Here is a 25,561-nt window from a genome sequence, read left to right as displayed (position 1 = left end):
GTCTTCTTTGTCTTGAACAAGTCTTTCAATCATCCAGCATTCCCACTGTCATAGTAACATAATGCATTTATTGGCCTGTGACTTGCATAGTTCTAAGAGGACAGACAAAGCAGGCTCTGTAACTTCCAAGGTGTGCAATCTTGGGCAAGTTCCTTTCCTTTACCTATAAAAAGATAATGATAGTAATAAATAACACCTAGCTCGTAGAATTGTTGTAGGGATTAAATTACAGGATGTTTATAAACACTTAATATAATAACTGTCATATAATAACTACTTAATAAAAGCTGCTGTCATAGCTGTTATTATTCGCTAAATGTTTTCGTTTCCTATTTTAGGGAGCTGTGTTATATAATAGAGTGTGTTAAGTATTTGATCTTCTCCCATTTAATTCCTGCTCTTTGCTGCTTCTTAAGGAGAGGTTGGGCTGTGCTTACTCCTTCCTGGGCTAATGATATAGATGCTCAGGGCTTCCTGCGGGACTCTTGGTGGCCTCTGTCTGTCCTTGCTGACAACAGCCAAAAGACAAGTGTGTTTACTCTCCAATAAATCAAACCTCAACCTGAATTTTATGCAGAGAATGTCAGCTGACCCTTCATGGTAAGTCACCTTACATCCTTCAAAATATCGCATGACTCTTTAAAAATGCAGCCCACCCTCTTATAACAGTGATTGTCCAGGGACCCGTGATACGTGAGGGTTTTCTAGCTGATCATTTTGAGCTGTGGAAGTTCTTATGCTTGTGATAGGAGAGGCTATCTGGTTTTTCTTCTGTTGCATGAATAATAACTCTCTATGATAATAAATAAAAAGAAGTATCTGTTGCTTTTTTCCCATTCTATCTTGAAAGTTTATGGGTTATTTTTGTCTATATATGTGTTTTGTGTGTGAATATGCATGCAGGTGTGTGTGTATGAGTGTGTATTTCAACATTTTATGGTCTACTGTTAAAACCTTCCCCCCCTTTTTTTTTTGCCTTAAGGACATTGGCTAATATTACAGCCCCCAAGTAGTATGGGTTTGAGGATAGAGATCTGCAATGTTCCCAGGTAGGTCTGCTGTTAACACAGGTTAAATATGTCTTGAATCCTGAGAGCAAACTAATTCACAGAATAGCTACACAATCCACATTCCATCTGACTGTGTTTTATTTAAAGTGTTGCATTCAAAGAAACAACTACTCTCTGGCCTAGGCAATGTCAAATAAATGATATGCTTAGACTTGTCACTTGTGGACAGCCCATTTTGGTATTGTGCAAGCTTGACCATATAGAGAGGAAACAAGCACTTTAAATGCATCCTTCACCTCTAGGAGGGAACTAGTAAATGTCCTTTCTGAAAATAAAGAAGAAATACTATTCTATCTCCCAGGTTTTCTCTTTAATTTAGACTTATGTCAGATTCTAGGAGGAAATTGCTGGTTGTCTTCTAGGTTTCTCATGAAAAGAAATGTTTCCAAAGTCCACTTCTGAACTGTCTTTATGCAGGGAAAACTAATCTATGATGTTAGAGGACAGGACACTGGTTAACCTTTGGGAGCATTGACTGGAACAGGGCACCAGGGGACTTCTGTGGTACTGAAATGATTTGCTTCTAGATATGGGTGCTGGCTACACAGAAGTGTCCATTTTATGAAAATGTATCCAGTTGTGCTCTAATGGTTTGTGTACTTCACTATAAGTGTGTCATGCTTTATCAGAAAGTTTTCTTTTGTGGTATATCCAGACAATGAATTCAGCACTAAGAAAAATGAATTTTTCGTTTTTCTCTATAGTAAAACGATCAGCAGTTGCCAGGGATTAGTGAGGAGGAAGGGATGAAAGAGCAGAGCACAAAGGATTTTTAGGGCAGTGAAAAGACTTTGTACGATACCATAATGGTGGATACATGTCATTATACATTTGTCTAGACCCACAGATGTACAGCACCGTCCGTATTAGTCAGTTTGCATTGCTATAAAGGAATATCTGAGACTGGGTAATTTATAAAGAAAAGAAATATTTTGGCTCCCGCTTCTGCAGGCTGTACAGGACACATGATGCTGGCATTTGCTCCTGGGGGGGCCTCAGGAAGCTTCCAATCATGGCAGAAGGTGAGAGGAGCCAGCATATCACATGGCAAGCGCAGGGGCAGGAGAGCTGTTTTAAATAACCAGATCTTGCATGGACTCATAGAATGAGAACTCACTCATTACCATGAGGACAGCACCAAGCAATTCATGAGGGACCCACTCCCATTATTGAAACACCTCCCACTAGGCCCACCTCGAACACTGGTGGCCACATTTCATCATGAGATTTGGAGGGAACAGAACATCCAAACCATATAAACGGTGGGTACTTGTCATTATACATTTGTCTGAACCCACAGAATGTACAGCACCAAGAGCAAACCCTAATGTAAACTATGGCGTTTGGCTGATAAGGATGTGTCAATGTGGATTCATATATGTACCATTTTGGTGGTATATTGATAGTGGTGCAGGCTGTGCATGTGGGGGCAGAGAGTATATAGGAAATCTCTATACTGTCTATTCAAGTTTCTTGTTAAATTTAAACCACTCTAAAATATAAAATATATGCATATGTATATTTTTTAATCACACACACACTTTTAAATTTTTTTAATTTTTTATATTAAAAATAAAATATATATGCATCTATATATATTTTTTAATCACACGCATACTTTTAAACAGGAACCTTTTGTTTTTAGTTTAAATCGAATTGCCTACTTCTCATTTGAAGGCTGATGGGAAGGGAAGATAACAAAGGGCCCTTATAGCCAATCCTTTCCTCTTTGGGGAGGGCTGACCTATTAAAGGGGAACAGATGTCTTCTAAAATAAGAATGATTTTACTATGGAATTATTTACTAATAATCATTATTCAAAGCAGCAAACAAAAGATGAGGTTAAGCTGAAACATCGCCGTATGAATTATTGGTTGTAGAAACCCCCAGACTTCTGCTTGGTTTATAATTATATAACATGGTTTAAAATTACCTAGAAGAGAAAATGGACAGCAAAATCACCACATAGCCACATAATACTGAGTTCTTATGAGTAGTAAATGCCTAGAAACTGTAAGGGTTGTTTTTATCAGCTGAGCATATGGGGACAATGTAGTAGATGAATTTCACTGTGGGTAAATCTTGATGGACTATGAACCATTGACTCTTCATTCACGTGTAAAACTACCCAGTGTGTTCCAGTCATCGTACAAGGTACTGAGATCCCTGCCCCCCAGATCTCACAGTCCAGTGGGGAAGATCAATAGGAGAGCATGTGCTATGACAGTGTGTCAGGGAGCTCAAGGGGGCCCCAACACCCCAAGGGGGCCCTAAGCTGAAAGAAAGGTCTCAAGAGGCCTCTTGGGGGTGATGGCACCTAAGATAGGCCTTGGCACAAGAGATGGGTCTGAGGGTAACTGTAAATTATTCCTTCAAAACAGCAGATCAAGGCTGAGGTGAGAGGATTGCTTCAGCGCAGGAGTTTAAGGCTGCAGTGAGCTGTGATCGGGCTGCCGGAGCAACAGAACTAGACCCTGTCTCAAAAAAAAAAACAAAAAAAACACAACCGAACAAACAAAAAAATCCCACAGATCAGAGGTCAGACGGCTTCCTATGCATACATTTTGGAGCACATAAAGAAGATGGTTGAGGAGAAGGTAGAAATGTCCTTAAAACCATTAGGTATTTCTATGTGTCCTGTTCTACACAGTTCAAGAAAAATACAGCACACTTGGAGAAGAATCAGAGAAGAATAATTCAAGTAATAACACATCAACTTCCATTTGCACACACTGCCTATTACAACGTAAAAGCCAGTCTTATGGACTGCCATCTGTTGATAGCTGACCCCTCCTCACCATTCCTCCCTCCACCACCCTCTACTCCACTCCAGTCACCAGCAACAGCTCCTTCAATCACTGATGGATAAAGACCTGCTAACTGCAACTTTGTTTAAGCAGCACTCTAGAAGAAGACACCCACACATCAGGGTCCCAGTAGCAAGACTAAAGTTGATCTATGTGGCAAATAAAGGCTGAAATCTGAATTTTCAGGATTGAGAATGTATGTCTCTATGAATAGAGCTTATGTCTGATAATGTTGTGGCAAAGAAAAAGTGGGACTCTTCTTAATCTGAAACAATGAAAGTTGAAAGGAGGGTATCTGGTGAAATTATATAAAATCATGCAAAACAGAGTTGGCCTGTCTTTCCATGTTGCACAACAGCAGGGGGCACCATGCATCATTGACATTGTGATCAGCACCCCCTGGAGTTCTGCAGTGTGGCAGCCCTGGAGCAAATCTCACAATCCCAGAACTATGGGACAACCGAGGAAGCTGGGAAGATATACATTTAAGATAAATAAAATAATTTCTACCTAATATGACTGATGAGAACATTTTAGACTTTAATTTCTGGAAAAAAAATGCAGGCTAAATACATAAATGGCGACAAAATGAATAATGATAGTATTGGATTATAGCCCAAAGAATAAAATCAGTATCCACAAGTCCTCCCTGATGACAATAAATGATTGAACAGATAAATAACTAGGGAAGAAGAGACTAATCTTTTTTGCAGAAGAATTCCAAATACTGTAGGTTGATACTTTCTCCTCCAGTGAGGGTTACATAATTCCTCTTCCCCTGGAGAAGTATGGGATGGATTTGCTTCCAAAAAATAGAGCATGAGAAACAAAAAGATAGCAACTTTATAGTGGAGAAACTTGGCAGGCAGAATGTTTAATAAGTGATCAAGATTTATATCACCAGCAATAAGTCATGTTAGTATCATGTCCCCTCTTATATGATGTAATGAGAAGGACATCTCACTCTACAATACTCTTTCTAAGACTCACAATCCTAGTCTACAAATGAGTGAAAATGAATAGAAAATTAACTGAGCAATTAACTGTTGAGAAAAATATCAGACAAACCCAAATTGAGGGTCATTCTGCAAAATACCTGACCAGTACTCTTCAAGACTGCCAAGGCCATGAAAAACAAAGCAAGTCTGAGACAGTCACAGACCAGAGGAGACTAAGATGACGTGGCAACTAAATGCAGTGTGGTATCCCCAAAAGTGTTCCTAGAACAGAAAAAGGACATTGGTACAAAAATTGGGGAAATCCAAATAAAGTCTGGCATTGGGTTAATAATTTTTTAGTAATGTTAATTTCATGGTTTTAAAAAATGTACTATGGTGGCTGGGCACGGTGGCTCACTCCTGTAATCCCAACACTTTGGGAGGCCGAGGAGGGCGGATCACCTGGGGTCAGGAGTTCGAGACCAGCCTAGCCAACATGGTGAAACCCCATCTTTACAAAAAATACAAAAATTAGCCGGGTGTTGAAGCGGCCAACTGTAATCCCAGCTACTTGGGAGGCTGAGGTAAGAGAATTGCTTGAACCCGGGAGGTGGAGATTGCAGTGAGCCAAGATTGCACCATTGCACTCCAGCCTAGGCGACCAGAGCAAAACTCTGTCTCAAAACAAAACAAAACAAAAAAGTACTATGGTAACATAAGATGTTAAAATTAAGGGCAGATGAGTGATGGTTATATGGGAACACTTTACTATCTTACAGCTTTTCTGTGAATCTAAAATTATGCCAAAATAAAAAGTGTATTATATTTAGTTAGGTCAGTAAATGATAGATCCATAATGTAACATCATGAGAAGGCAGAGATATTTGATGCAAATCTTTTACCTTTCGGTTATTCTTCTAGGATTAAAACTCAGCCCAGTCTGCCACTTATCAATTGTATGATCTTGCACAATTTGTACTCTTTCTCTGATTTCAGTTTCCATGTCTTTAAAAACGTGGATACCACTATCTGCTTTACAAAATTATTAAGTGAATTAAATGAGATAAGGTATTTAAAATGCTTAACACAGTGTTTGACACACAGTAGACACTTATCAGTCAATGCTTTCCTTCTTTTCCCATAATACCTATCTTAGATTATCACTGTCAGACAGGGTGTTAGGTTTTTTGTATCATGAAATTAACCCCAAAAAGAAGATTTTTGTAGAAGAATTTTTATTGACATAATAGTTGTACACACTTTAAGGGTACATGTGATATTTTGATACCTGTATACAATGTGTAATAATCAAATCAGAAGAATATTTTAACTATGAGAAGGAAAGTTGGCCAGGTGTGGTGGCTCACGCCTGTAATCCCAGAACTTTGGGAGGCCAAGGAGGGAGGATCACCTGAGTTCAGGAGTTCAAGACCAGCCTGACCAACATGGCAAAACCCTGTCTGTACTAAAAAATAAAAAAGTTACCTGGAGTGGTGGCGGGCGCCTGTAATCCCAGCTACTTGGGAGGCTGACGCAGGGGGAATCACTTGAACCTGGGAGGCGGAGGTCACAGTGAGCTGAGATCGTACCACTGCACTCCAGCCTGGGTGGCAGAGGGAGACTCCGTGTCAAAAAAAAAAAAAAAAAAAAAAAAAAAAAAAGAAGGAATCAACACAAAGAAGTTTAGTCCTGTAAGAAGCTGCTTTAGTGTGATAGAATTTCCTTTAAAAATGAGTGGAAATGAATAGAAAACCAACTGAGAAACTAACTGTGGAAAGCATGTAGGTGAAAATAAAATTAGTTAAAGAAGGCTTTGTGGAGTAAGTGAGATTGGGATGGAAAAATGAGGAATGTGTTGGTGTAGGTTTAGGGGAGAATCACATTGGAGGATGGAGAGGTGAGTTCCTTCTGGTGCAAGAGTTCTGGTGTTTGGGCCAATGACCCATGGGCAGAATTGCATAAAGTTCAATGTAGCCTTAGTTTCCTTTTTTTCTTTCAGAAGGGCTCTCCTTATTCACTCTTGTTTGGCCCTTCTCTCTCCCCTTAGCTCCCAGATTCCTCACACCACTCCCAGCTGTTAAGGACCACCCCTTGTGGCATAATATCTAGGCCTGCTCTCAAAAGCCACTGTGCACTCAAAGCTTCCCAGATCTATGGTCATTTATCACAAGCTTTCAGCCAGGTGCCCCATTCCCACAGGTCTTTTCTAGACTTTAGAAGTGACCTTTCATTGCAAATGTCTGAAAGTGGTTTATAAGGCTTTTTTTTTTTTTTTTTGAGAAGTAGTTTCTAGTTTCGCTCTTGCCTCCCAGACTGGAGTGCAATGGCACGATCTGGGCTCACTGCCTCCTGGATTTAAGCGATTCTCCTGCCTCAGCCTCCCGAGTAGATGAATTACAGGCACGTGCCACCATGCCTGGCTAATTTTTGTATTTTTAGTAGAGATGGGATTTCACTATGACCAGCCAGGCTGGTCTCGAACTCCTGACCTCAAGTGATCTGCCCACCTCGGCCTCCCAGCGTGCTAGGATTACAAGCATGAGCCACCACACCCGGCAGAAGCTTTCCTGTTGCGAGAGCTTTGATACGTTAAGCTCTTTTATCTCAATGCATGACTGAAGTAGAAATTTTAGTCACTGTGGTACAGTCAAAAGAAAATAAAAATTGGGGTCAGGGTCAAAATTTGTATGTATGTAGCTTGGAGCTTGGCTGAAGTCTGGGTCAGAGCGTGAAAAAGAAATAAATATGGTAGATGAGGCAGGAGAAACAAGGAAGTTAAGAACATGGGAAGGGTAAAATATTGCTGGAAACAAACAAACAAAAAAACTAGTGAGTGTAGTTCACCTCAACTAGGCTGAGGTTTCTCAACCTCAGTGCTATTGACATTTTGGGCTGGATAATGCTTTGCTGCGGAAAGCTGTCCGTGCATTGTAGGGGGTTTCTCGGTAATCTCTGACCTCCACCCTCTAGATGCTAGTAGCACCCCCTGGTTGTGACGACTAAAAATGTGTCCAGATATTACCAAATGTCCCTAGGGGGCACAACTACCCTTGATTTAGAACCCCTGGGTTAGAGTGTCAGGCTGTTGTTGTTGCAGATGCTTGTCTGTTTGTTCTATAGGTAACCTGGATTTAATTTCTGACAGAATAACCTGCTCAGGGCAAGTGTGTCTCTAAGACCATACAGTCTTAGTTGGTTGATCAGACTTCTGTTTTTCCAGGTAGGTTTCATAGACAAAGAGCAGTGCAGTCTTCTGTCTGGAGTCTGTAACTTTTCTGCAATAATGGGAAGTAGTCACACAGTGCCTCCCCTTATTTTTTTTCAGTAGGAGGAATAATTTTGTGGGTCAAGGTGAGCTTTATGTGGAACAGGAGACACATTCTGGCAAAGCAGTTTTCATGTACAGTGTGGGGAGTTTCCTGGGGGCTATTCTATAGGTCTTCAAGGAGGGCTTTGAAGGAACACATTCCCTTTGCAAGTAATAAGCAGGTCTAGTATTGCATGATTGACACATGTTGGGGAAAGCGTCACCCTTTCTTAGTGGGGTCATGATGCTCTCATGAATGACAAACTCCTTTCTGCCAGGGGAACAGGACAGAATGTAGGAAGGGGAGGCATGGCCACAGTGTCCTCTGTGGGTTTTCCCTTGTGGGGCATTGTCTCTTGTCTTCCTCCACTCCCATCAATATTCAGGAAACTTGTATTTGAAGTGGAGTAGGAAAAAGTAGTATGACATTTTGAGATTGTCACTTTATTCTAACACTTAGCAGGTGACAGCTGTGGTGACATTTCTTCCCCACCCAAGCCCCTATTAACTCCTGTCCACGTTTTATTCTTTTCCTCTTCCTCCTCCATCTCTTTTCTTTAATATATTATTAGGTCATTTATTTAAGAATAGTTATTGAGTGTCCATTGTGTCCAGAGCCTGTCAGACAAAGGACCAGCTAGTATCTAGAGACTTTGTGCTGCCCTCAGGCCACCAGATGGGACAGGCTACCTGGGCAGGTGGCAGCAATAGGAATAGGAAGTGTCTGGGAGAGGCGAGCAGGATGTGCAGAGGAGGCTGGTGACTGGACATGGCAGAAGTTCCAGTTTTCCAAGTCTGAACTGGGGGTCGGGAATCTAGTCTTCTCCTGGGAAAAGAACCAGAGACGAACACTGGACTAAATGGGGCCAGTCTTCAGTGGGTGAAACCCCAGCTCCTTGCTGAAGGTGGGGACACTCTGACAAGACAGAAACGCCCCAGCTGTCCTCACCACAGCTCACTGCCCATCAAGGTGATTGGTACGGAGCTATTTTAGCTCCTGACATTCCAGTGGTTCAGGAAGAGGACTGGCCTCAAGCCTTCAGGAGTTCAACATTCAAGTATATCCTCATCCTAAAGGTGGAAAAGGATAGGGGTTTCGCACAAAATCGGAAACAGGAGAATGCTGATGGCCTGTGATTCTCAGAACTCTGTAATTCACTTGCGTCGCTACAAAAAAGGGCTTGGATTATCCAGAGTGTGTGTGTGTGTGCATGCGTGTGTGTGTGTGTGTGTGTTTGTGTGTGTGTGGAGAACTGGGTTGATTTCTCTTCTGATATCACATAAAGTCTCACAACATACCCTTTCTCTGTAACACTCTGTAAGTGTTATTAACCTGGGGGTCCATGGCTGGAAGTCTGTGAATCTCTGAAATTATAAGCACTAGTGAATTTTTTTCTAAGCAAAGAGGTCCTCAGCATTCTTCAGATCCCCAAGCAACCTATGACTGATGCAGCTTGAGAACAGCCCCACCAGGAAAAACGGGCCCCTGGGAGCCAGATGTACGACAGAGAGCTTCTCCGTTCATGCTACCCCCTGCTTTTCATTAGTTGCCTCTCTTTATTAAAGCTCCCCTCCTCCCTTACAGTGGGTATTCCCTCAGAAATCTATTTTTGAACACAGAGGAGGATAAATCAGTAATATAGGGTCTGATCTGATGAAACAACTTTGAACACTAGCATACCATACCAATGATTTTCATTTACATTATCTTAATTCTCACAGCCAGGTGAAGAGGGAGGTGTCAGTCCTCTCTTCTTACTTACAAAACAACAACAGCAACAACAACAAAAACAGAAAAAACAACCCAAAACCCCTGAGGCTCAGAGAGGTAAAGTGACTTGCCCAAAGACACACAGCAAGTAAATATTGCAGCTGGTATACGAAACCTATTTCCCTGATACTGGAAACAGCAAGCACTCTTTCCACTATCCTGTAATTCTGTCAGGCTGCAGCATGAAGACAAAGATCACACTGATCAGAGATTTACCCAGGATGCTATATATACCATTGCTAATTACTCATAACCACAAAAGTCACCATGTCTTGCCTTGTTGTTCCTTTAACCAATACACAAAGAGCCTTTCTCAGCAATGTCAAAAGGTAGAGGAGACTGGATTTCTTGATCTTTGTTTCTCTCGAGGCCATTAAACAAATGACAACGATGGAGAACAGTTATTAAAAATAAAAATCCAGTGTACAAAAATCTATGTTGATAATCTTGGAGTCTGACTGTCTTGCGTCTCTCTGGTTGAGCAGAGATCTGAATCCTATATGAAGGGTGGGTCTACCCAGCTGAAAATTGAGAGCATGATCTGATGATTCAAGGTGAAAAAACACTGTTGTTTCCGTCACCTGGAGACTTCAGGCATCATGTTTTGCTTAAGGGAAAATTTCTTTGGTCTGACTTACCCGAATAGTCTCTTGGCTCTAGCTTTGTTTTGCTTGGTGTCACTCTGGTCATAAAGGAGCTGATATTTCTACAGCAAAAGCATTTCTGAATTTTATGAAAATGGTGCTATAAAAACAGTTTTCATCAGGGCAAAGGCTTCTCTGTTCAATAGGCTCCTCAAACACACATGCACACACACACACGATCAGGGATTTTTTTTTTTCTATGTGCAGAGAGTGCCTTTATCTCTAGCCTTCTTCGCTTCCTTCACCTTACGTTGGAATGCTGCATAATATAAACATAGATCATGTTTATGATCAGCTAATTTTGCTCCTGTTCGGTAATCTCCCCTTCTTTCTTTTTCTCTCTCCCACCCTTCATTTCTTTTTGCTGTGCAGCGCTTCTAAAAGCCCCAACAAATATCTGAAGAGCTGTGATACCTCCAGTAAGTCCTCGTTCTGTTATGAGCTCGCAAAACACACAATGCCGGCGCTGCTCAGTAATCTCCTTGTCAAGGCTGCCTCTCTACCTTCCCATCCTCATTCCAGGAGCCTATTAAATTAATGAGATAGAAGTCAGTGCTACAGCGGTCGACATGTTATTGGTGTACAGAGCCGGTGCTGTTACAGTGTGCCTGTTTTCTCTCCTGGGACATTTAATTTCCGCTTCTCAAATGAGCTGCGAAGCTGTGAGGCCTGGCAGTGTTCGTTCTCAGCACTCTGTGATGCAGATAATGAGGGTACTGATAGGTGCCTAGGAGACTTCGGTGGCTCCAAGCTCAGCCATGGTCTGATAATGCTTTATGCCAGCAGTGTCACAGCGGAGCCACTATCATCCCTCAAGGAATGGTTCATCTTTATGTGTAATACAGCAGCTGTCACCTAAATGGCTAATGGGGAAGCAAAGTAGAACCTTAGTGCTAGTAATCTTTGTCACTTAATAATTTTAAAGGTATCAGACTTCAGTGGCTCCTGCAAGTTCTAATAAAAGTGCACTTGCCGATTTTAGGTTGTTTGTGGCGGATTAAATATAAATTGAGAAATCCATGGTGCTGTTTTGTGCAAATCTAATTTAGTATGATTTGAATAACCAAGTAATTAAAATGTATTATAGGTATAAGATACTGGGATGGTGGAGTGCCTACATTTAAGAGGAAGATTTATTGGGCTCGCAGCATTCACAGTGAACCTTCTACAACCACATTAGCTAACATCTGTTGGAAAATGTCGAGATTTGGGGCAGAAGACATGCATGCAGAATATATGCTTTTGTGCATTGGAATGACAAATTGGAAACACGGGGCAGCACTTGGAAGTTAAATTAATTAGTAATGAGACCTGCATCCATGGGCACACACATGCATGCGTGAGGGGTATATGGGTATACGAAGGGGCATGTGTGTGTGTACATAGGTACATGCAAACACACATTCTTTCTAATTAACACCCAGCCCCTGCAGAATGGGAATTGAAGTTTGATTGGATTTAAGGAGCAGGGCAACAATAATAGGACAGTTAATACAAACGATGTCTGTGTTGACACTCCACCATTAGTGTTTCCTGGCAGATTATTTTGTTTGCTTTGCCTAAGTGCACAAGATTATAGGAGGTGATTTAGTAGGCTAGGGCACTGGATTCTGAAGGGAAGCCAAGCAAATTTCAATCACACCTACAATCAGACTGTTAATCTTTGGGGAGTTACTGCACCTGTGCTGGCAAAGGTTAAGAGACAACAGATTCTAGAAGGCACAGATAAAGTAATTGTCCCAGGGAAGAGGTATAGATGGAAGGGACTCATAATTCTCTTAGAGGATAAATCAGAGGACATTTGGAAATCTGAAAAAATATGCCTATGGATAAGTGCAAGATATACTGCCCAGACAAACATGAAACATGTTCCAAGAAACTATTGGTCAGGAGACAGTCAAGAGTGCTGGCTACCAGGTGGGTACATGGGAAATATGTTTAAATAGCAATGCATATTACAGTTTTCTTTCTTCATCATTGAATAGCTTGCGACTATTTTCAAATGTTAAGTCCTGTTAAGAGAAAAATACTATTATCATGGAAGAACTGAGGTTTTGGATGCTATTTGACATTTTCACCTCGTCTCTGCCTTCTGAGTTGTTTTACTATTCTTTTCCTAAATCTTTGGTCAAATATGAGCATAGTTAATAAGAAATTTTAATGATGTAATCAACTTCCCTCAAAAGACTAATCCTACCCTGCTGAACTTACTTACTAGGGAATTCACTTATTGATAGCTGTTATGTATTGTGGGTCCACAGGTATAAATGTTTAGTTCAGGACCCTTAAGCCTTTATCTTATTCACAGCACATCTCAGAAGATGCAACGATAGCTGAGTGTTTTGAATAAATATGTAGATTTTAAATAAGGTTTTAAAAAACACCCTCTGGTTTGTGATGTCTGAGCCAAATACAGGTATTGACATAAGTGTTGGAAACATTTACTAACACCTGCAGTCTGTCTCCTCAGTCATGTGCCTCTCAAGTAAGAGAAGAAACGCAAATACGACAGAGTCATCAAAAAAAATTAGACTGCTAATGCAAAAATTTTAAAAGGTTGCTTTTGCCTAATATAATAATAACAAGATATTCATCATATATTAAAATTGGGCACTTTTTTGGTATTCACTAGAAAAGTATGAATCACCAAGATTCATACTTTTGGGATCCTTATGGATGTAATTCATAAGCTCTATGCAAAATCCACTTAAATTTAGCATTCATTAACGTCCACGTCATATAAAATGTCGTAATTTAGGTCAGATTTTCAGTTCATTGCCATTTCCGTAGGAAGCACTGTTATTTGTGCTTTGAAAACCACCTAAAAGATGGCTTTTCTGAGGTGGGAGTTTGAAAGTCAATATTGTCAGCATGAAAATAAAAAAAAAAAAAAGGAAGCTAACATATCAAATGTCTGGCTCCTTCTTCTCTTATTTATTCAAACCAAAGGTTTTGCCACACATAGAGCGCAGAGGTAATGACTGTGCATCTGTTGCCGTAATACAGTGAACTGGGAAGAACTAACTATGTGCAATTCAATAAAGTATATTTAGCATATTTTCATTGCACCAAATATCAGCTGATCCACCTCTTATTAGTATAAATGGCATAGATTAGTGTCAGGCATTTTCAACAGTGAAGAAATTACAGGAGTCTGCAAGGCTCATTAGGTTCCGGCTGCATGTTAACGAGGGGCCAGGCCTTATTAATAAGAAGAGGAAAAGATAAAACTAAGCTGTGAGGAAAAAAGCGAACAAAACACTCCTTTAGAAATTCTCTCACATTTAGAAGTGAGAAGACTGCACCAGGAGGTTCTTTTCTTACCTCATCTCCTAGGAATTCGTGCAGATATGCTTTTCTATATTCTTATTATTTTTTACAACATTAAAAAAATTATTTTGTTTCAGTTCATGACAATTATATACAGAAACCATGCTTTTTAAATAGGTAATATGGTTGCCAACTTTTGCTTTTGAATAGCTGATCTGAAGTAGAGTCTAGATTTTGTATTTACATCTTCTTTTCTCTCACCTCAATCAATTAAGGAAGGTGGTGAGACCTGCCTGCTTCAGCCTAGAGAAATAATAAGATTTGTGTCTTGTCCCTGCTTCCATACCTCTCTGTGCTAGAGAATCCAGGTGACAATATTCCCAAAGCAATCCGTCCTTGGGAAGGAAGGTCAAGAAGAGACTTTCTATAGTGTTATGCTCAAATGAGGCCAATGAGGACTTTCTCTGTTAACCCAAAGGTCAGTGTGATGAGTTCTGATTGAAAAACCAACCAACAAACTCTGTTTTTAGCATTTTGCTTAAATGCTGAGAAATTAATCAGTAAGGCCTTACACCAGAGTACAGGGGAAAAGTAAGAGCTACACAGGGCACAGTATAAACAAAGGTCCTGGCTAGAGGCTACATTGATTTGGAACCATGTCAGAAGGCAAAGAACTGAAAGCAAAGGAAAACTCTCCAGGTTCAGTACATGCTATGAAGTGCTTTTGAAAAAAAAGGAGAAAGAAAAGTTAGGAATTAATGATTCTTTAAACATTTTGCATATGGGTGTCTGTGTGGATGTATGTGTGTGTGCGCATATGTACACACACAATGGAGCAATTTTGTTGCAAAACTTTTATATTTGATTTGATTTGATTTGATTTTGAGACAGAGTCTTGCTGTGTTGCCCATCCTGGAGTGCAGTGGTGCAATCTTGCTCACTGCAACCTCCACCTCCTGGATTCAAGCGATTCTCCCACCTCAGCCTCCTGAGTAGCTGGGATTAGAGGCATGCACGACCATGCCTGGCTAATTTTTGTATTTTTAGTAGAGACAGGGTTTCATCATGTTGGCCAGGCTGGTCTCGAACTCCTGACCTCAAGTGATCCACCTGCCTCGGCCTCCCAAAGTGCAGGGATTACAGGTGTGAGCCACGATGCCTGGCCTGCAAACCTTTTAAAAGCAACAGCAGAATGTGCATGCAAACAGTTGGTTTTTAATGCAAAAATTACAACTGCTCGGATTTTGCACTTCTACAGACTTTCTCAGCCAAGAATATTTCAATGTTTCTGTTAGGCTATGTTGTTAGAAAATGATAAGTTTTTCATTAAAAGAAAGATAAATATGCTAAAGTAATAGTCTATTGTTGAACAGTCAACAGTAATTAATTTAGCGTTTCAGGTTGTTTTGAGTCATCCTCTATTATGTTTATATTATAATCCCCAAAGCTTAGAAATTGCATTTCCTTTATACCCATTCTGATTCGCCTATTGATTTCTCCCACTGTGTTTAAAATGAAAATGAAATGAACTTGACTCTGGAGATTTGTTTTGAACCAGCATTATCACCAGCATCCTTACGGTTCCCAAACATTGCCTTTTTTGGCAGATGACAATTGCAAGGTGAGGTGAGATGGCCAGTTTTCAGCATCAAACCCATTTGGTGATTACACCATGTCTGTGTGCTGAATGCCAACAGGGAGATGCTTGAATTCTGGGTCATAGCATGAGGGCTATTTAGGGCTCTCTCAATACTGCTTTGTCTCAAACTATTTGGATGATTGAGACAATGGTGATTGTTATTTTAATCTGCATTAAAAATAATAAAGCTTTCTTGCCTTTCTCCACTTCACCTATCCTGTCTTCACATAGCAACAGTTGGTTGCAAATTATTGCAGACATACAATAATATGTGTAGAAATGTTTCCTCTTGTAAAATATTGTGTATATAAACACTTATACCCACACAAATTTGAATATTTTCTTACATAAGCATTGTGGTTTTTAGGCATCGGATAAGGCATTTTCCAAGGTAGCTAAATCAAATTTCTGGGAAGATAATTTTTAAAATAAGATGTATCTATTTTAACCATATCAGTTTCTTCAAAGCAACTTCTGTGAAATAATGCCACAAAAGTTTCTCATAGAGTCAATGTGAAGAAAGCAATTGTTTCTTTTTTCTTTTTAATCTTTAATATGGAGACATAGAAATATTTTCTGGTCATCATCTTTCAAAGCAGCTCTTCCCAGTGGAATTGGAATCTGGTTCATGGAAACTTTGCAAAGCTCAAACCTCCAAAATCCCCATCGTGAAAGATCGTGTGTATTACTTGATTTTCTAAAGTGACAAGACGTACATTAAAAAATATTTCTCTTATTGTTACATTTCAGGCACGCTTACTGTTAGCTGCTTGGCTTCATTATGTATCATAGTCTGAATCTACAAATCAAGTATAATTAGACTTAGCGAACTGATTGGATTTCTAATTAAGCTACATTGGAAACAATGCACAATCAGTAAATATTCTGACTAGGTACATTTTAAAGAGCAACTCTTGGGCTTTTTGCTGATGACTAGACACCAGTGTCATTAAATTTGTTGGTGGCAAGCAAATTTTAAAGCTAAAATAGAGGCAATTAGTAAAGATCTTGAAATATTTAATCACGTTTGTCCAATTAGTGTGCAATTAGGCAGTGGTGTGGCATGGGACAGGCATTCTGCTTCACTGCTTGGTGCAGAAGGATCCCTTTGAAATTTTGCTGTTTAGTTTATTGATATATAAAAAGGAAGTTATGGTTGTAATTTCCAATTTAAAAAAAATACTGTGCAGATGGTCTGACTATATATTTAACAATGTTAAACAAATCCAAACAAGGGAAGCATGTTACCTGAAATTACACAGCTGTGATCTGTGAATAAGCTCTGGATCATGGTAGATTACAGCTGTGCTTATCTCGATCATTGAAACCGCCAGGCATTTTATACTGGAGGAATCGGGAACCTGATAAGCTTGCCCAACAGGTCTTAAAATGATTGGCAGCTCCTTACTTGTCCAAGTGTGTGCTTCCTGGTGGTTAGCTTGGCTCCTCTGAGTTCCAGGGGTTTTAATTTTATGCAGAGGGAGAGATGGGAAGAGATCTTGTAAAAAGTTGATTTGGGGAGTTGGATAAACTGAACAGCCATGGTACCTGATGTTGTCCTTGCAAACCGACTGCTCATATCTGCTGAGTTACAGCCTTGAGATGTGACTGTGTGAGGGGGAGGTTTGGCATGCCCAGTGCAAAAAGGAGGAAGAATGTCTCTTATTTTCAACACTTAAACGGTTTTGCCCAGCTGCAGAAGAGTTCCACTCTCTTTACTTACGCTGGAATGCAAAGAGTATTTTCCTGAAATTCTTTTTTAGATGATCTTTGGAAAGGCAATACCATCTCCATTTTAAAAAGATAGGGCTTGCAGGGTGGCGGGTGTCTCAGGCAGTGGTCAGACCCAGGGTTGAATGATATCAAAGATGCATGGGGAAGGGCCACTCCCAGAGTGACTAGATGAGGCAGTGAGATGATGATGAGAGAACTTTAGGGAAATGAACCAGGGAGAACCTGACAGGGAACCGGCTGCGTACCCAGGTAATCTGTGAGAGAAATATTCCCATACTCTTCTAGGGCATTGACTTCATGCTCAGTCAGACTGAACCATCTCAATATCATTTTAAGCGGAACAGAAACAATGTTCCTAAGTACACTTGTTTTTCTAGACCCTGGTAACCTAAGAGGTTGACGTGTATTGCATCTCAGGAGTCCACGGAAGGATTTCTGGACAGAGACCCAGTTCTCCTAGGCATACTGGCATTACACATTACCACGTCTAAGTGCATTTGGTTTGGAAAAGTTTTGGAAACTGGGTGAGAGGAAATTCCCTGGGTATCTACAGATGTAGAAGACAAAGGAAAAGTGAAATGTAAAATGTCCTTGAAAAAATGACAGGTGAATTAATGTGGAGGTTGGGGGAAAAGGTACAAAAGAATACAAGGCCTTAAAATAGATTTACTGGGGATTTAGGGAAGCTTTATCATACTTATTTTCCTATCTCCTGTCTCTCCCCAGTTTTTTTTTTTTTTTTTTTTTTTTATTTATTTATTTATTTATTTATTTATTTTTTTTATTTATTTTTTATTTTTTATTTTTATTTTTTTCTCTTTTTTTATTATTATTATTATTATTATTATTATACTTTAGGCTCTATGGTACATGTGCGCAACGTGCAGGTAAGTTACATATGTATACATGTGCCATGCTGGTGCGCTGCACCCACCAACTCGTCATCTAGCATTAGGTATATCTCCCAATGCTATCCCTCCCCCCTCCCCCCACCCCTCTCCCCAGTTTTGAAGGGTTTTTTTTTTCTGCCTCTCTGGAAGCAGCTTACTATCACCATTAAGTCAAAACCAGATATTTTGAAGCCTTTGAGTAAAATTGAATTCCCTTTTGAGATCAAATTAAATTCTATATTTAGAATGTTCACAAATTTACAATTCTAAATATAGCAAATGCTAGGTTTAAAAACTTAGAATGTTATTAAATTAGCCGTGGATTACACCTCTACCTAGCTGTTGCTGGAGCAGGTATAAGATTCTAAACTGAAGCTGTCTGCTACTGGCGATGGTCTCAGTGGAGTTTTATGGGATTCTAGCCAACAATGCCCTCTGCCATCTAAACTGTTGGGAGAGGAGATTCTGTTGATTGCTTCTAAGATGTGGCAGAATGCATACTTAGATGAGTTCAATAGCCAAAAATAATTTTGTGTTTGGCATAAACATTCTTCGTTTTGTGGTCTTTCCATGGTGTTCCTCACGCCCTCCCCGCAGGGTCTCCATGTCTCTGTGCCTTTTCCAGGCTCCCCTCCCACAACCTGCTCTCTGGAAACCTTCTGGATAGGACTGGCCAAGGTTAGCAAGTAAAAATACAGGCTACCTAGATAGCCCAATGTTGAAGTTTCAGGTGTTCATTAAGGTACTGGTTCTCAATCTTGGCTGCATATTAGAACCCCCTGGGGAGCTTTGAAACTATCAATGGCCAGGCCAAAACTCAGACTAATTAAGTCAAAATCTCCAGGGATGAGACCCAGGCATGTGTATTGTTTAAAACTCCCTGGTGATTCCAATGTGCAGCCAAGTTTATAAACCACTGAACTAAGGAAGAGTTCTCAACAACGGTACACATTAGAACCACTTAGGGAATTAAAACACATACTCATGTCTGGACCCCAATTCCAGACATTCTGACTTCATTAATCCCAGTGAGTGACTGGCATCCATAATTTTTAAACCTCCCCATGTGATAGGAAACCATTTAGTTAGGAGATAGGCAGAAGGGTCTTTTGAAAATCAATGAGTCATCCCAGCACTTTATAAATTTGCACCAGGGTCCCCATCTGCCCACATATAAAGCTATCTGTGATGCCTGGTTGCTGTAAGAAAAGATTCCATCTTCCCCTAAGGGATCACATGTATCTGCTTCCCAGTGAAAATCAGGGTCTTCTATTTCAGGGGCACTTAGGATGCCCATGACAGTTGCCTCAAAAAAAAAACAAACAAAAAAAAACAGTCAGATGTGACTGTGCAGAATTGAAGGCAATCTTTTTAAGGAATAAAATAAACTGTACCCTGCTGGGCCAGATGGGTAGATCAGGGAGTTGCCATGGAATAAATGATTATCAGGAGATCCTGAAGACTGAAGGGAGAAATTAGGTCGGACATGAAAAAATGATCAAGGGGAAAAGAATTTCACAAAAAGATAGAGTGGGATGAATATGAAAATATTAAGAAGGATCGAGTGAATCCTAAATTAAGCTTATTTTGGTTGGAGACTATGTTTTGGCCATAAACCAAAGAAAACCCTAAGAATTTGAGGTGTTTGGGTGACAGGCAGCAACAGGAAGGCCTTCGTAACTCTGCCAGAAGTTGGCCAAACATCATACTCCAAATGCTGTTGAGTAAACTGACACGAGACACTTGATAGACATCAGCTCCGTATCATTTGTGACCCAGCATGCCCTGACAGTAACACGTATTTGTCCATCTGTCATAGACTCTGTGGTTTAGAAAATGGGAGTCCCTTCAAGGCACTTGATGTGACAAGAGAGTCACAGCAAAAAACAATTTTGGCTGAGGTCAGATGCTGGGGAGGACATAGAACAGGTACCAGAGCCCTATAGAAAGAAAAGCTGAGCAGATTCAGAGCTAGACAGAGGTCAGGGACTGATTGAGAGTAGGAGATGCCAAGTCCCAATGTGTGTCTGTGTCTGGGTGCCTATGCGTGTGTGTGCCCGTGGGTGCCTGTGTATGTGTGGGCGTGTATGTTGAGGATAGTTCTCAAAGAGGGTTAGCAGGAGTCTAGGAGCTGGTAAAACAAGAAAAACTTGGAAACATACACTGAAAATCAGGGGAAATTGCAGGCAGTTTTCTGCCTCCTTCCAGGCCCTTGTGGGCCTGCCCCAAGAGCGTGGCCCTGCCACCTGAAGGACAGACTTGGGTCTGAGGTGCACCTGGCCCCTTTGTGGCATGTGCCTAGACAGAGTGTCTCTGGGCAGAACCTGCCTTGCCCAGAGTTACTGATGGAGGAGCAGTCCCAGGCCCCTCTTTTGTATCCTGTGACCCCACACTGTGCATCTCACAGCTGATGGGGATAGAAGTGGGTACCTACAGAAGGGCAGAAAACCCTCAGGCTGAACAGCACCTATAACCCTGTTCAGAAAAAGACTAGCTGGGCCAATCAGATTTTCTCTTGGAAATATGAACAAAAGCATCCTAAGACATATATTCAGATGATGGGAAGGGGGCTGCTTAGGGCAGATTTGGGGCAGGAGGCCTTGGTGGGCTGTATGTAGGGGAATTAGAAACTTTGATGAAGCAAAGACAGCCAATAAGAGAAAGAGGAGAACACAAGAGATATGCTGATAAATGAGGAGGTGTGGAAAGAAAGAAATAATGCCACCTTTGAGAAAACTAGCTGATCCCTAGAGCTGCCAGACTCCTAAAGAGCATTGCAGTTCGTGGGTCAACTCCTGTCTGTGAGGGGATCACTTCCTTTCTGGAAGAGAGATGCTTAACGTAGCTCTGTGGTTTGGTCAGCAGGTTTCCTTAGTGTGATCTCCCCATGAGACTGAACAGGGTACCCTCAGGACCAGTTTTCACTGGTGTAAACTTTTCAGTGGGGAGATATTTGTATCTCAGACTGAGTCTCTCATTCAGCCGTGGCAGTTATCTGCCAATCTGCCCAGCTGGTGCAGGACTCGGCTACTTCAATAAGAAAAAGGAGAGAAGACGGTTTTCTCCTTCATCCTTCCCCACTCCTGCCCCCCTCCTCCTGGCACCACTGCCACCACTCCTCCTCCCTATATTGTACAAAACCATGTGGATTTGCTGAACAGGTCTGCAAAATTAATTATACTGTGAGTGCTTGGTAACCAATGAATTGTAAATTGTACATTATTAAAACAGCATCAGAGCTCTGACTGATCTATTATTCTTTGGGGAATAAATGAAGATAAGAGCTTTATGCATTTTAGAGGTCTTTCTCGCCACCATACAGCAGGCATGGAGAGGAAATATGGAGTCGTTATTTTGTTTTGTTTTTCTGCAAGTTGGATTAAATAGAAGGAGTGTCATTTTTTTCTGTTATTAAATTGTTATTTCTGCTCTCACATGTCTGTTTGCAGCATCTAATAGTGTAGTGGTCACTCAATAAATGCTATTCTGTAGTGATTGTGATAATATGTATCCATATATGCTCATCCACAAACGCAGCACCATGTCAACCTAATGTGAACAGGAGATATATGATATGACATGGCATCGTAATAAAATAAATTGTGTTGATGTAGTGCTTCTCTGCAAAACCTCAGGAAGAATTCAGAGTAAACAGTAGGAAACATAAAGAACATCGGCTGAGTGTGCACCAGGGGCCTTGTGGCTTCAATTGAAAAGGAAGAATCTGGAGGAAATGGCTTTTCTTGTCTCTTCCTTCTAGACACAACAAGATTACTCCTGGGAGTTGCTTATGAATCTCTTTTTTTACTGAACTATCTCCTCCGTGCAGAATTTCTCAGCACCTTTCTACCTGCCATGATGATTCCTTCCAGGCGCATCACACAGTTCTCCATGGAAACTTTCACTTTCCATAATTGACCAAGCCTGTCGTCCCTGGGACTGTAACTGCCAGTCAGCCACGCAGCATTGCCCCAACAAGCAGGCGTTCTAGCTAAGAGAACCGAAACAGGTACCAGGCAAACCACATGCCATCCCACCCCCAAAATAAATAAACAGTTAAAAACCCACCATTGCAGTTGGAAATCGGATGCCTCAGGACTGAGCTATCCCTCAGTGCTGTGCAGGACCGGCTACATAATCTGAGGTTTATGCAAAACGAAAAGGGAGGCCCCTTGTTAAATAAAATTAGTAAGAATTTCAAGACAGTGACAGCAGAGCATTAAACTAAGTGTGGGTCCTTCTATGCTCAGGGCATTGTTCAATTGCACAGGTTGTCACCCAGGAAGCTGGCCATTGTGTACAGAGGGACATTTGCCCACTGGTTTGGGAAGGCTAATCTTCTAGTGGCCTGATTGGACCATTAGACAATTTCAGCATTTGTTTTGCTGGGAGAAGGACAGTGCCATTCATTTTTTTCCCCCCTATTTGGAGCTGCAGTGAGATCACTCCTCCCTCTCGATGACCAGGTAATGGCCATTTGCAATATGAGACTACTACGGCAAAGAGACAGGTCAAAGGGGAATGCTGTTTTATGATCAAGCTGAAAAATCTACAGGGAGTCGGGGGAGCTCAAAGATGCCTGTGAGAGACAGATAGACAAAGAGATTGCCATAGAAAAATAGATAGAAATCAACTTTCTGATAAGACATTCTTAGACTCAGTCATACTGAGAGGTGACAGCATGCTGGCAGTCCTCACAGCCCTCGCTCGCTCTAGGCGCCTCCTCTGCCTGGGCTCCCACTTTGGCGGCACTTGAGGAGCTCTTCAGCCCACCGCTGCATTGTGGAATCCCCTTTCTGGGCTGGCCAAGGACGGAGCCTGCTCCCTCAGCTCGCAGGGAGGTGTGGAGGGAGAGGCGCGAGCGGGAACCCGGGCTGCGCGCGGCGCTTGTAGGCCAGCTGGAGTTCCGGGTGGGCGTGGGCTTGGCGGGCCCCGCACTCGGAGCAACCGGCCGGCCCTGCCGGCCCGGGACAATGAGCGGCTTAGCATCTGGGCCAGCGACTGTGGAGGGTGTACTGGGTCCCCCAGCAGTGCCAGCCCACCGGCGCTGCCCTCGATTTTTCGCCGGGTCTGAGCTGTCTTCCGCGGGGCAGGGCTCGGGACCTGCAGCCCGCCATGCCTGAGCCTCCCACCTCCTCCGTGGGCTCCTGTGGAGCCGGAGCCTCCCCAACGAGCGCCGCCCCCTGCTCCACGGCGCCCAGTCCCATCGACCACCCAAGGGCTGAGGAGTGCGGGCACACGGCGCAGGAATGGCAGGCAGCCCCAGGGCGGGATCCACTGGGTGAAGCCAGCTGGGCTCCTGAGTCTGGTGGGGAGGTGAAGAACCTTTATGTCTGGCTCAGGGATTGTAAATACACCAATCAGCACCCTGTGTCTAGCTCAAGGTTTGTAAACACACCAATCAGCACCCTGTGTCTAGCTCAGGGTTTGTGAATGCACCAATGGACACTCTGTATCCAGCTACTCTGGTGGGGCCTTGGAGAACCTTTGTGTGGACACTCTGTATCTAGCTAATCTGGTGGCGACATGGAGAACCTTTGTGTCTAGCGCAGGGATTGTAAACGCACCAATCAGCACCCTGTCAAAACAGACCACTGGGCTCTACCAATCAGCAGGATGTGGGTGGGGCCAGATAAGAAGATAAAAGCAGGCTCCCGCAGCCAGCAGTGGCAATCCGCTCAGGTCACCGTTCCACGCTGTGGTGGCTTTGTTCTTTTGCTCTTTGCAATAAATCTTGCTACTGCTCACTCTTTGGGTCCACACTGCTTTTATGAGCTAGAACACTTGCAGTGAAGGTCTGCAGCTTCACTCCTGAAGCCAGCAAGACCACAAGCCCACTGAGGAGTCGGGCGGGAGGAACGAACAACTCCAGATGTGCTGCCTTGAGAGCTGTAGCACTCACCGTGAAAGTCTGCAGCTTCACTTCTGAGCCAGGGAAACCACGAACCCACCAGAAGAAAGAAACTCAACACATTTGAACATCAGAAGGAACAAACTCCAGACGTGCTACCTTAAGAGCTCTAACACTCACTGCAAGGGTTCGCGGCTTCATTCTTGAAGTCAGACCAAGAACGCAGTGGCCATTCTGGACACAATACTATAATTTTTCCCATGGCTATATTGTTGCTATCTTCTTGTCCTCCAAAAAACCGTCTATGATGTGGAGGAAAAGATGGCAGTCGTTTCTTTTCATTTTTAGGGGGCATATTCACCTGTTTTTTCTCCTGTTTGGTAGGCACTAGGAACCAGGAGTGTTGATGACGCAGGGTCGTCAGGGCAATGTTATTGGGGAGGGGTTGAGGAAGGGGCCATGGTACCCATGGTTACTGGAGAATGCTCACACTGCAGCAGAGAGCAGTTGTGGGAGAGGTCCGCACAAACCCTGGGTTAATGAGCCATGCCCAGCCCAGCAGGTTTAACTTCCTAGAATGGCTGCGTATGTCTCTGTGACTTGTCACTGCTGTGTGAACCTCAACCTCTACTGTCTGGGAAGGTTGGCTATCTTCAGCTGGACAGGCTTGCAAATCGTATTCTGGCATACTTCTTCCTTTCAGTATCTTTATCAACAGAATTATATGCAGACACTTTAGGGGAATTAATAGATCAGCCCAGAGGGGGCGGCCAGATAGGAAATGAAATTACAATAGCCAAGATATGGAAACAACCTAAACATCTGCCAATGGATGAATAGATAGATAAAATGTACTGTATATACATACTGGAATATTATTCAACCTTAAAAAATGAAATCCTCGTATTTGTGACAACGTGGATGAACCTGGAGGATGTTAAGTGAAATAAACCAAAAACAAAACCGTATAACCTCACTTATTATATGGAACGTAAAAAGGTAAAACTCATCAAAGCAGCTTTAGAAGGGTAGTTATGGGGAGGGGCTGGGGGAATAAGGAGATGTTGGTCAACGGGTACAAATTTTCAGTTATGCAAGATGAATATGTTCTGGAAATCCAATGTACAACATGGTGACAATAGTTGATGTTGTGCTGTATACTTGAAATTTGGTAAGAGGGTAGAGCGTAAGTGTTCTCAGCACACACATACACACACAAATGGTAACGATATCAAGTGCTGGCTATGTTAATTAGCTTGATTGTGATGATCATTTTACAATGTATACATATGTAAAAACATCAAGTTGTATACCTTAAATATATGGAATTTTTATTTGTCAATTGTACCTCAATAAGCCGGGAAAAAAGAAAAGAACAGGTAATAGCATGCTTTATACTTCTTTTGCTGCTTCATAAAATTGGTTTTGCTTTTGCTTTGGAAGAACACCAGCAGAGAAAGTAGCACTCAAAAGGGGAGTTAAAGTGCTGTTCCAGCAGGCTCTGGATTAGCCAGAAGGTTGCAGCAGCCCCTAGACAGGGAAAAGAGGCTGTCTTCAGGCAATAGGCCCTATTTGGGATTGCAGTGTGCCCTAAAATTCAAAAGAGGGCAGCAGATAACTTGCACTGCCTGTAGGACCAG

General features: G+C 41.9%; 1 long non-coding RNA gene across 1 annotated transcript; it reads right to left on the bottom strand.

Moving 5' to 3' along the window:
- Positions 1-51: 51 nt before the first annotated feature.
- LOC129059894 (uncharacterized) lies at positions 52-24,587 on the bottom strand. Its single transcript, XR_008526059.2, has 4 exons — positions 24,081-24,587; positions 8,813-8,948; positions 6,301-6,418; positions 52-163 (listed from the first exon to the last, which is right to left on the bottom strand). It is a non-coding gene; the product is annotated as an uncharacterized LOC129059894 (long non-coding RNA).
- Positions 24,588-25,561: the final 974 nt, after the last annotated feature.

This window comes from Pongo abelii, chromosome 5 (genome assembly GCF_028885655.2).
Source record: "Pongo abelii isolate AG06213 chromosome 5, NHGRI_mPonAbe1-v2.0_pri, whole genome shotgun sequence".
Lineage (NCBI taxonomy): Eukaryota > Metazoa > Chordata > Mammalia > Primates > Hominidae > Pongo > Pongo abelii.
This window is presented reverse-complemented; position numbering and strand designations above follow the sequence as displayed.